Here is a 13922-nt window from a genome sequence, read left to right as displayed (position 1 = left end):
TGCCGGCAAACGATGATTTAGATGTCTGCTTGAACAATCCTATTGCCCAATGAAAGAGCCGTTCGCTCGTTGGTAATCAGTGGCACCACTACACAAGCAGATTATTGCTAACCAGCTTTCATACAAGTGCTCATTAGCGATAATATGCCCGACCATCGGGCAATGTAGAGCACCCTCTAGCCAGCACAATATGCTTGTGTGTCAATGCGCCAGGAATAACTTTAACGCCTGCTACATCTGCATGTTATTTAACACATTCTCAAAATGAATCCCAGAGTTCCAGTCCTGTAGTCAGGTCAATGACTTAACACCAGGGGGCGATGCTATTTCTATGAGGAGATTACATACAAAATCAGCAACCTGTAATAAGATTTGAAAGGTACTCAACACCAGAGATTGTTTCTTGTAGATTCTGGAAATAGTTATAGCATACATAGATATTATTGAGATTATCATTTACACATATGATTAGAAGACATGGCCTCTACTCTATGAAGACTTAGTTGATGATGAGGATATTTCTTAGGGTGTTTTTGAAGTAACAATTTTTATATTATCTACACCACATCTAAATACCTTAACAAATTTTCATAATTTTTTTCCATTTTGGCCATATGCATCAACTAAGATAATTGCAAGTGTGCATGTGTTTATATTAGTAAATTGCATAGGCAGCATAGGTGCACATACTGGTGGTGTATGGGCAGCTTGTCTTCAGGCAGAAGGCAGGTGATGTAGGCAGAAGGAGGAGGAGTGGCCCTGTATGTGAAAGATAGCATTAAATCTAACCTAATACAAGTTGGTGAGGCCAACATAGAGTCAGTTTGGGTTACGTTGCAGTTTGCTAACCATGCAGTAACTCGTGTAGGTGTGATATATAGACCACCTGGTCAAGTTAAAGAACTAGATGATCTACTAGTTGAAGAAATAGCTAAAATGACAATGAAAGGAGAAGTTATCATTATGGGAGATTTCAATCTTCCAGATATAAACTGGAAAACCAAAATAGCAAGTTCTACCAGGAGTACAGATATTCTAAATTCCCTACTGGGGTTATCTCTACAACAAGTGGTTGAGGAGCCAACCCGGAGGGAGGCCATTTTGGATTTGGTATTCACAAACGGGGATTCGGTATATGATGTCATTGTAGGCGAAACCTTGGGATCTAGTGATCACCAGTCAGTGTGGTTTAATATAAGAACTGTGAAAGAGTCCCACCACACAAAAACAAAAGTTTTAGATTTTAGAAAAACAGACTTTTCAAAAATGAAATTAGTCATAAATGAGTCCTTATCAGACTGGAACGGATTACATGGAGTCCAGGAGAAATGGGACTACTTAAAAGGTGCATTATTGAAGGCAACAGAAAATTGCATTAGACTCGTCAGTAAAAGCAAAAAAAGGAGGAGACCAATGTGGTACTCAGCAGAAGTGGCCCAAATCATTAAAAATAAAAAGCTAGCATTTTGTAATTATAAAAAAAACCAGAGCAATGAAGATAAGGAAATCTACAAGATTAGGCAGAGAGAGGCCAAGCAAGTTATAAGAACTTCTAAAGCGCAGGCAGAAGAAAAACTAGCTCAGTCTATGAAAAAAGGGGATAAGACATTCTTCAGATATATAAATGAAAAAAGGAAATTAAAACAAGGAATAACTAAATTAAAAACAAAGGACGGAAGGTATGTAGAAGAGAATAAAGGGCTAGCCGACTGCCTTAATGAATACTTCTGTTCAGTTTTTACAAAAGAAAAAGGAGAAGGACCTCCACTAGAAAGAATGACTATTAAATTGTTTGATGCATGTATCTTTACAGAGGAAGATGTTCTAAGTTAGCTGTCTAAGGTGAAGACAGATAAGTCACAGGGGCCTGATGAGATACACCCAAAATTATTAAAAGAGCTTAGTGGTGAGCTGGCAAAACCGTTAACAGATTTATTTAACCAATCATTAGTAACAGGAGTCGTCCCGGAAGATTGGAAATTGGCAAATGTCGTGCCCATTCACAAGAAAGGTAGTAGGGAGGAATCGAGCAACTATAGACCAGTGAGTCTGACATCAATAGTAGGCAAATTAATGGAAACCCTATTAAAGGATAGGATTGTGGAACATCTAAAATCCCATGGATTGCAAGATGAAAAACAACATGGGTTTACTTCAGGGAGATCATGTCAAACAAATCTTATAGATTTTTTTGACTGGGTGAATAAAATAATAGACGGTGGAGGTGCAGTAGACATCGCATATCTAGATTTTAGTAAGGCTTTTGACACTGTCCCACATAGAAGACTTATCAATAAACTGCAGTCATTGAGCATGGACTCCCATATTGTTGAGTGGATTAGGCAGTGGCTGAGTGACAGACAACAGAGGGTTGTAGTCAATGGAGAACATTCAAAACAAGGTAATGTTACCAGTGGGGTTCCACAGGGATCTGTACTGGGACCGATTTTGTTTAATATCTTCATAAGTGATATTGCAAAAGGCCTCGCTGGTAAGGTTTGTCTTTTTGCTGATGACACAAAGATATGTAACAGGGTTGATGTTCCTGGAGGGAAACGCCAAATGGAAAAGGATTTAGGAAAACTAGAAGAATGGTCAGAACTCTGGAAACTGAAATTTAATGTGGATAAGTGCAAGATAATGCACCTGGGGCGTAAAAACCCAAGGGCAGAATATAGAATATTTGACACAGTCCTGACCTCAGTATCTGAGGAAAGGGATTTAGGAGTAATTATTTCAGAAGACTTAAAGGTGGGAAGACAATGTAATAGAGCAGCACGAAATGCCAGCAGAATGCTTGGATGTATAGGGAGAGGTATAAGCAGTAGAAAGAGTGAAGTGCTTATGCCGCTGTACAGAACACTGGTGAGACCTCACTTGGAGTATTGTGCGCAGTACTGGAGGCCATATCTCCAGAAGGATATAGATACTCTAGAGAGAGTTCAGAGAAGAGCTACTAAACTAGTACATGGATTGCAGGATAAAACTTACCAGGAAAGGTTAAAGGACCTTAATATGTATAGCTTGGAAGAAAGAAGAGACAGAGGGGATATGATAGAAACTTTTAAATACATAAAGGGAATCAGCTCAGTAAAGGAAGAGAGCATATTTAAAAGAGGAAAAACTACCACAAGAGGACACAGTTTTAAATTAGAGGGGCAAAGGTTTAAAAGTAATATAAGGAAGTATTACTTTACTGAGAGAGTAGTGGATGCATGGAATAGCCTTCCTGCAGAAGTGGTAGCTGCAAATACAGTGAAGGGGTTTAAGCATGCATGGGATAGGCATAAGGCCATCCTTCATATAAGATAGGGCCGGGGGCTATCCATAGTATTCAGTATATTGGGCAGACTAGATGGGCCAAATGGTTCTTATCTGCCGACACATTCTATGTTTCTATGTTTCTATGTAACAAAGGTGTGCAATAGCATAACTATAGAGTGTCTAAAGACAGACGTTACACCTATGCACCCGGGCCTCAGGGGACTCAAAGGCAACTTTGCTATATAAAAAAAGACACAACTATTATGAATGGCACATGCAAGGTGAGTGCCTCCTTATAGATTTTTCACTGGTGCCCAGGAACTTTGAGTTATGAGCAATAACTTTTGCTCTCACTTGTAAAGGATACAATTTTGGGGCGACAGTAGTATATTACGCCCATCCTTTTCCATCTTCATTACGTAATCTGCAAGAATCCAGTTGCAGTACCTAATATTAAATTAAATCTGTTTTGACAATGCTAAACTGCTGATAGCACTGTGTAGGGGCTGGGAGGTGCAGTCCAAACATACCTTATGTGGAGGTTTTATCAACAGAAGTAGTGAAAATATGAAATTTTATTCTGCCAAATTCTGCTTTTTAAGTTCACTGGAGGAGAAGCTTCACTGTGAGGTGCTCTCTGCATTGAGCTGCTTCGCAGCTCCTTCCTTCTCCTATGAGTGACAGCTGTAGTATCCAACCAGGATATCACTACTGTTGTCACTCAGAGCAGAGGAGCTGTAAAGTAGCTCAATGCAGAGCGCACCTCACAGTGAAGCTTCTCCTCCAGTGAACTTAAAAAGCAGAATTTGGCAGAATAAAATTTCATATTTTCACAGTGAAGATCCGACTCCTGGTCTCTTGAAGTGCAGAAGTGGCAGAATAAAACTTCATATTCACACTACTCCTGTTAATAAAAGTTCCACAAAGGGAATGTTTATTCTGCTCTCCACAGCCCCTACCTAGTGCTGTCAGAGGTTTTGCATCGTAAAAACTGCTGACAGACTCTTTAAATATAATAATGACCTGTTTCTACATATTGTAGAGAGACCAAATGTCACCCTCTGCCTCTCTCTTACTCCATTTAGCATATATTTGTGGGGTTATTTCTTGTTTGGCTACACTGATAAAACATGGAGAACTTTAAATTAGTAAAGTAGCTATAATTAATAATTAATTAATATAAATTTTGTAGAATCAGCTGTGTAAGTTTATTCATATTTATATTTTAATTCAAGAGTTATAATGTCTCTTTTATCACTAGCAATAAGAAGCAAATACCATTGAAAGAGACAATGGATCCATGTGAGGTACAAGGCTGGTTCTAGCTTCGTTACAAAGAGACTGTCATGTACTATATGATGTCTGATTTTCATTTCTTACATTAGTCATGGGATAACCACTTTAAGCATTAAAACATATGCAAACATTGAAAACCTGGATTTTCTTGCATTTCATTGCTTCTGTACTTACTGTATGTGAGGTTCTTAAACTTTTGCAATGACAATGTGACCTCTTCGACACACTCAAATCATATTTGCCTCTTCTGAGAAGCTCAAATTTCTATACATGGTAAATATATAGCAGCAATGCAATTCAACACTATCCACATATTAATGGTTGCATACAGGCATGAGAAAAACAAAGTACAATCTCTTTAAATTATATGGTTTTATGTATCAGAACATAATAAAAAAAAAACATCTGGTCCTTACAAAGCCTTAAAAATTAGGTAAATACAACCTCAGATGAACAACAGCACACAACAAACTGAGCCAAAATACAGTAGTTGTGGGTGAAAAATTAAGTACACCCTAACTGCTTCCATAGGAATTGAAGGGAACCTGTCACCATGAAAATGCAATGTAAGCTGCAGGCAGCATGCTATAGAGCAGAAGGAGCTGAGCAGATTGATATATAGTTTTATGGGAAAATATTCAGTAAAACTTGTAATAAACTTGTATTTCATTCATTTAGATTCCTTCTGTGAAGTCCAGGAGGCGATCCTATCAGTGATTGACAGCCTCTCCTCTATAACTGTGCATACTGAGATAGCTGTCAATCACTGATAGGACCGCCTCCTGGACTTCAAAGTCCAGAACGAGCAGGAACTTAAATGAAAGTAATGAAAGTTTTACTGAATCTTTTCCACAAAAAACTTTTATAAATCTGCTCAGCTCCTCCTTCTCTATAACATACGGCCTGCAGCTGAAACACCCTGTTTAAAGCGAAAGGTTCCCTTTAAGAAGATAAGTAGCAACCCGGTGCTGCTAATCAAATGCCCTTGATTAACTGATCATCAGCAAGTGTGACCACCTCTATAAAAGCAGAAGTTTTGGCAGTTTGTTAACACAATGCCAATGCCACAATGCCCCCTTACTCATAACCCACGAAACATTGCCCATTATGGGATAGGACTCAACTCAACTCAACGTTCTCATGGAAAGAGGCCTGAGAGCCACAAATCATGTTGAAAGATAATAAAGGATTGAAAAGTACAGATCGTGCTTCAAAAGAGTGATTAGCTTTTATTCCTCACCTAAATTATTGAAGAAAAAGATATGGCTGACTCAACTACAGTGATTGGTATTGCGGAGTCTGAGTAAGACTCCAAGTCAGAACGTAGCTGCACTACACGTGGGAGCAGTTTAAATTGACTAACTCATTTTGTAGGCTAAGGACCAGGACGGGTAAACCTGTTAGGTTAGGTTGCCACCTGACGAGTTCTGCTTGTCACTAGGAGATGGGCTCAAACAATTTGATCAGCACTTCTACATCAGAACTGACAACACTAGATCTACACAACAACATGCTCATACATTGTAGTTACACTTATTTGCTGCCAGGCAGCCACCGCCACCCTCGATGCCCGGCAAGCTCTGTTCTACACTAAGGGCGTTTTCTGCACAGGTCTTGATATCTCCAGCACTACCGGAGGGTGCACTTAGTTTATGAAGAGGTGCACACCTTGTCATAAATTAAGAGCATCCTCATGTCTCAAATGAAATCTATGCCAGCTTGTAGTCGATTTCAGTCATTAGTTATGTCAGAAAACTGGTGCAAGTGATGATAGATCTATTGGCCACTGCGTCCAGGGCCGTGTGGAAGCAGCATGTGCACAATTTCTTTTTGCACAGGTACGGTTTAAAAATTTGCAAACCCAAAGATGATAACAGGGAGCAAAATTTATTGAATGGTCTTTACCTTCCTATAAGCAAATAACATAATTGTGGAAACATATGGAATGTGAAAATATGGAATATTTTATTTTCCAGCATACATCCCCTTCCAACTTTCCTAAACACGTGACATGTTACATCACAAGACTCAAAGGAAAGTTGTTAAAACAACAGATTTATGTGAATAAATAATTGATAAGAACTGGTCTTGCGCAAGAGATAAAAAAATATATATAAAAAGCAGTAATTAAAAAACAAGGGGGTAATGGTGGGGTATCCTGCTTCTGCTTGTTTAGTTTCCGTATTAACAAGATACAATGGAATAGGCACTGTTCCATAGAGGAGCATTAGATAAGCATAACTCCAGGGAAAATCTGAAAAGATAACATTTTGTTTTACAGCTATCCAAACATTTTTCCAATTCCTATCAGATCAACCATCTGATAATAATTTGCAAGTTATTGTTATTAAGTTTTCTTCTGTCTACCAGAGGAAAAATAAGCTTACATTTAAAGGAAAACCATACACTGTGTTCTGCCATTCACAGGGTCTGAGGGGGCGGTGCATGACACGTGGATTCCCTCTCTGATGTGCTTTAAATGCTGATGAATTAAAAGGATTCTCCTGTGATTAATGTAAAAAATGAAAATCAGACATCATATGGTACATGACAATCCCTTTTCTAACAAAGCTAGAACCAGCCGTGTACCTCACATGGATCCAAAGCTCCCCCATTCATTGCTATGCTAGATTTAGCATTTCCCGAACAAGTGTATAACAGTGTATAGAAGCAATCCGTACCATTGAAATGAATGGGACGGCTTGGGTGTACTTACACCTGCTCACCGCTTCACATGCAACGGCTAGAAGGTAAACAGTGAAGAGGAGGCGGCGCTGGCACGGCGCGCGCCTTCTCTTCAAACAACTGATCGGCGGGGGTGCCGGGTGTCGGACCCCAGCCGATCTGATATTGATGACCTATCCTGAGGGTAGGTCATCAATAAATATAACTTGGACAACCCCTTTAAGTCAGAAACAAGACACATGCAGTTCCTATCACAGATAGGAAACATGCAATGCACTCACCAAGACATTTTTTGCCTAACCCTGTTAAGTGTAGCACACTTAAAGGGGCTGCCTCACTTCAACAAATGGCATTTATTATGTAGAGAAAGTTAATACAAGGCACTTACTAATGTATTGTGATTGGCCATATTGGCTCCTTTCCATCACATTATACACTGCTCGTATCCATGGTTTTTACCACTCTGCAATCCAGCAGCAGTGGCCGTGCTTGCACACTATACAGGTGAAACTCAAAAAAATTAGAATATCGCGCAAAGTTCATTTAGTTCAGTAGTGCAACTTAAAAGGTGAAACTAACATATGAGACTCATTACATGCAAAGCGAGATATTTCAAGCCTTTATTTGTTATAATTTGGCTGATTTTGGCTTATAGCTTATGAAAACCCCAAAGTCACAATTTTGAGGTACCCTTTGCTCAGGGGGTATGGATTAATTAGCTGACTAGAGTCTGACACTGAGCCTAGAATATTGAACCTTTTCACAAAATTCTAACTTTAAGCTGCATTAATGCTATTCCTTTTAATTTGCATTACTGAAATAAATGGACTTTTGCACGATATTCTAATTTTTTGAGTTTCACCTGTAGGAAAAGGTGTTGACCTATGCGCACTTCCAGCTTTCCCTATAGTGTGTAAGCACGGCCACTGCTGCTGGATTGCAGGGTGGTCATAACCACGGATATGTGCTGTGTATAATGTGATGGAAAGGAGGCAATATGGATAATAACAATATATTAGTAAGTGCCTTGTATTAACTTTCTCTACATGATAAATGCCATTTACTGAAGTGAGAAAACCCCTTTAAACCCTTTAAGCATAAATGACTGGCATGAAATTTATCAAATCTTAACATCCTTAGATGGCACATAAACTACAGTATATTTAAAAGGGTTGTCCTACCATAATGACCTATCGCCTATCTACAGGATAAGTGATATATATCAGATTGCTTGGGGTATGACTGCTGGAACACCCACTGATCATGAAAAAAGGGGTCCTGAGACATTCAATTACATTACCGCCAATCTATGTACACAAGAGTCTTAAAGGGCTTGTCTCACTTCAGTAAGTGGCATTTATTATGTAGAGAAAGTTAATACGAGCAACTTACTAATATACTGTTATTATCCATATTGCTTTCTTTGCTGGCTGGATTCATTTTTCCACCATATTATGCACTGCTCGTTTCCATGGTTACAGACCACCCTGCAATCCAGCTGTGGTGGTCATGCTTGCACACTATAGGCAAAAGCGTCAGCCTCTCTGGTGGCTGGGACCATGAGAGCACACATAGGCTAGTGCTTTATCCTATAGTGTGCAAGCACGACCACCACTGATGGATTGCAGGGTGGTCGTAACCATGGAAACGAGCAGTGTATAATGTGATGGAAAAATGAATCCAGCCAGCAAAGGATGCAATATGGACAATAACAATATATTAGTAAGTAGCTTGTATTAACTTTCTCTACATGATAAATCCGACTTACTGAAGTGAGACCACCCCTTTAAGACCACGTTCCCTTGATCATGGGGGTCGCAGCAGTCAGACCCCCACCAATCAGACACTTATCACCTGTCATGTCATAGCTGTTTCACCTTTTCACATTCCCTATCCTTAAAGGTTTTCTTTGGGTGTAGAAAAAAAATTCATAAAAATAAAAAATCTGTCCCAAAATATGTGTCAAACTAAAATAGAAATGCTCGCCTGTTAAAAGTACTGTGTACACTTTTCTAGTTATCCTCTATCCACAGGATCGGGGATAACTAAGTGATCCGTGGGGGTCTGAACGCTGGAGACCCCACTGATCCCTCTTCTTGACTGAGTGGCAGGTCGGGCATATGCCCTGCCTCTCCATCCATTCTCTATGGGGTCGCCGGAGATGGCAGAGCACATCGCTGGCTAATTCCAGTGGTCCCAAAGAGAATGAATGGAGCAGCAGGGCGTTTGTATAGCCTGTCACACCATAAAAAGGGGGAACAGGACCCTTTCCTGGAATCAGTGGGGGGTCGCAGAATCGGACCCCACTAATCATATAGTTATGCCCTATGGTGTGGAGAGGATAACTGGAAAACCTGCACAACCCCTTTAAATCCTCCACCACCAGTATCTCTTTACATGGCAGCAGCGATGCATGTAAATACGGAATATCATCACTGCCGCCATGTACACCATATGTGTCAATACTGGAGAATATGATGCACTGTGCAGAATTTTTCGGGCATAAGTCCAACACCCTTTGCAGGTCATAACCATTAACAAAGCCCAAGCAAAGGTGCTAGAGGAGCAACGTGAGCAAAGGGCACAAACGGAGGGTCATAACTGAAGCAGAGGCATTAGGGTCACCTGAGGCAGGGTAATAGTTGGGATCCTGGAGCAAGGGTAACTGGAGAAGAGGCAATATTAGCGGTGCATTTAGAGTGGGGGCATCTGGAGCTGGGGCACTTATGGGGATGCACCTAAAGCAGAGGCATTAGGGTCACTTGAGGCAGGGTAATAGTGGGCATCCTGGAGCAGCTGCAGGGGTATTAGAGGGGCAACTGGAGAAGATTCAATATTAGGGGTGGTTTTAGAGTGGGGGCATTGGGGGGCATCTGGTGCTAGGGCACTTATGGGGGTGCACCTAAAGCAGAGGTATTGGGGGGGCCTAAGGCAGAGTCCCCCCAATGCCACTCTGAACTCTGCAGAGAGTAGCACACATTCATAGATCTGTGTCTGCTATAAACAAATCCCCTATTTCCCCCTTACAGTCTCCTACAGCTCACTACTGTCACACACCTGAGAAATCAGCCCAGCACCGCAGAGGAGTCCTTCTCTCCCCACAGTTTTCTGACAGCAGGGAAGGCAGGGGGAGGCAGAAACCTTCTCTCCTCCTTCACAGTCAGCAGCCCCAGAAGTCTACAAAATACTGTGGGGCCTCCTGTACAATGTACACCTCTAGGTGGTTGCATCACTGTATGATACTGCCACCTAGTGGTTACAAAAATTATCTCTCCTGAGAAAGGAGAAATAATTACTCCTCCATCTTATCTCGGGTCGCAGGAGACTGGGGGCCCACCAAGGAATCCATGGCCTCCCTGGTGGGCCAGTTCGAGCCTGCCTCCTCCCATCTCACAGCATAAGTCTCACAGACACTGAGGAAGAGATATATGGAAGGATTGCGCTGCAGGAGAGAAATCTTATTTGTGTGAATAAAAGTTCCTTATATGTAGATCTTCAACCAATGTGACCACAGACCAACCTCACAATCCGACACTGGTATGGAGACCTGTGGTGTAATGAAAAAACGCACTATGGTGTAGCAAATTCCAAGCACTTAATGCACCATGTGAATAGATTATACTCACAGGATTTCCAGTTAATGATTGCGTGTAGAAAACTAGATGATATCTTCAATAGGACTCTGCTAAAAGAAGAGAACTATAGCGTAGTATATAGTGACACTTTATACGCCTGCCAAAAGGTTCTACTCACAGAAATTCACTGGTAAAGTGCATGGAAAGATTCTCTGCGAAGTCTTCACAGACAGCTGGGCAAATAGAACAGGCGAGGATCAGGACGCTTAGGCATAAGAAATCCCAAAAACGATCCGGCAGATGAAACACTTCTACACCTGGATGGTAATGAACCACAGCTTCCAAGAAAGACTGGCAAGTAGGACGGATGCGCACCAAAGGGTCAGATAAAAGTTATTTAATAAAAGCAAAAATTCAGCTATAAAACATATATTAAAAGTCTCTGTAGTGCCCGACCCGGGTTTCGCCGTGATGCTTCGTCTGGGGCGTTCATTGGTAATTGAATTCCACAGAGTTTAAATTAACAGGAGAACCTCCCCTATACCACGTCATAGACACATCCACAGAAATACAAGGTAAGAACAAATACATACAAGCAGATAAAATATACTAAAAGGCTAATTAACTAGTGGCAAATATATTAAAATAAGCAAGCATTGACGTCACACTCTATATTTAACCCTTGAGGCTGAATGGTTCCCAAAAGGAACATCCATTCAACCTCTTTTTTATTTATTAAGGAAATAAAATCCCCTCCACGGGTAGGTGTGTGCACCAGTTCCAATCCAAAAAATCGCAGTCCTCTAGGGTTTTTATTATGATGGATTTTAAAATGTAACGAGACACTGTGGGTCTCGAGACCTTTTTTAATGTTACGTATATGCTCCTGCACCCGAGTCTTCAGACTCGGGTGCTGTCCTACCGACATATTGGAGGCCGCAAGGGCACTCCAACAGATAAATTACGCCAACATTGTTGCAGGAAAATTGGCCCCTAATTTTCAAGGTGGTATCCTTTGTTTTATTAGTTGTAATTATATCCACAAACCTGTCTCGGTCTTTTAGGGTACGGTTTTTGCAAGGTAAGCAAAAGCCGCACCATGTGAACCTGCCTTTATGTGTGCGGACGCGCTTTTTACTAGTAGCGAGACTGGCACTACGGACCAATTTATTGGTAAGATTGTCGGCTCTTTTAAAGACTACAGGAGGCCTTACTGGCAGATCTTTACTAAGTACAGGATCATTTTGAAGGATATGCCAATTTTTACGGATCATATTTTTAATACAACCCATCTTGCTATTAAATTGGGTCAGAAATGTGTATCTAAAATCCTTCTTATATTCTTTACTATTACTAGTTATCTGTGATGTGGTATCAGTGCGTTTTTGTTCAATTTCATCTTTGCAGTGATCCAAAAATTCATTGTCATATCCTTTTTCCAAGAATCTATTTTTGACCATCTGCCCTTGTTCTCTATAGTCTTCTAACTTGCTACAATTTTTTGAAATACGTTGGAATTGGTTTTTGGTGATATTTTTAAGCCATGATGGATGGTGACAACTGTTGAGTTCAATGTACGTATTCACATCAACCGTTTTAAAGAAGGTCTTAGTTCTGAGTTTCCCATCTTCCACAAATATAACCAAATCAAGGAAATCTACAGAGATCGCACTGATATGACTAGTGAATTTTAGATTAAAATTGTTTACGTTAATGCCCGCTATGAAGGTATCCAGACCCTCCCTCTCACCTGACCAGATGAGAAGGCAGTCGTCTATATACCTTCACCACACTAATAGCTGTCCCCCTCCCAAATCTTTATTAAGGATCTGGTCAATGTTCTCCCTCTCCCACATCGTCATAAAAAGGTTGGCGAGGCTTGGGGCGAATTTCGCCCCCATCGCCACGCTGGAATGCTGAAGATAAAAATTGTCTTTGTAAAGAAAATAATTATGAGTGAGGCAAAAATCAACACATTCCAGAATAAAGGTTTTTTGATCTAACCCCATATCTGGATCGGTATCTAATGCTTCCTGGACCCCCCTAATACCTAAACCCTGAGGAATACAGGTATAGAGGGAGGAGACATCAACTGTGGCTAGCCACAGGGATCCATGGATTTCTCCAATGTCATTGACTAAATCAATGACACTGGTGGAGTTTTTGAGATAGGAGGGAGCCACTGTCACATATTTCTGCAAGAAGAAATCAATGTATTCAGAGACTCTACTGTTCAGGGAATTTATCCCTGACACAATAGGTCTTCCCGGTGGATTGATGGGATCCTTATGAATCTTTGGCAAGAAATATATGACAGTGGGTGACAGGGCATTTTAAAAAAAGGTAATCAAATTCCTTTTTGTTCAGCACCTCCTTCTCCAAACCCTTCTTCAGTATAACCTCCAATTGCCCCTTAAAAGCAACAAGGGGATTATTCTTTAAAACTAAATAAGTATCTCTGTCCGAAAGCAGCCTATCCATTTCCATAGTATATTGCTCAACATCCATTATTACAACTCCCCCCCCCCTTGTCGGCCGGTTTTATCACTATCGTATCATTTTTCTCCAACTGTTTTAGTGCCTCCTTTTCCCCTTTGGAAAGATTATGTTTTTTGGGGTTGTAATCCATCTTCTCTAGTTCATTTAAGAGGCTCCTTTTGAAAGCATCAATACATCCGTTGTTTTTGTTTTTTGGACAGAATTTAGATCTGTTTCGGAGGTCAGTGTGTAAGACCCCCGTAGTGGTCACAGTATTGGCCGGCAAGGATGGTTGTGTGTTCAGATAGTACTTAGCTATATTTAATTTTCTGATATATCTATGGATATCGAGAAATAGGCTAAATTTATTTATACCGTTACTAGGTGCGAATTTTAGTCCCTTTTGTAGAACCAGTTTTTCTTCTTTGGATAACGGGTGTCTGCTAAGGTTGAAGATTCCTATTAAATCCCCTTGCTTTTCTTCCCCCCCGGGGTTGGATTTCCGTCCCCCACCTCTATGTCCTCGATGTAGCTTCTTTTTAGGGGCGTTCTTGTTGTCTCTACAATTGCCTTTTCCGGGGGGGGGGGGGGGGGGGTCCCTCTGTACCCCCCGCATACTCTGAT

Source organism: Bufo bufo, chromosome 3, assembly GCF_905171765.1.
Source record: "Bufo bufo chromosome 3, aBufBuf1.1, whole genome shotgun sequence".
NCBI lineage: Eukaryota > Metazoa > Chordata > Amphibia > Anura > Bufonidae > Bufo > Bufo bufo.
The sequence above is the reverse complement of the archived record's forward strand: the minus strand, read 5'-3'. Positions refer to the sequence as shown.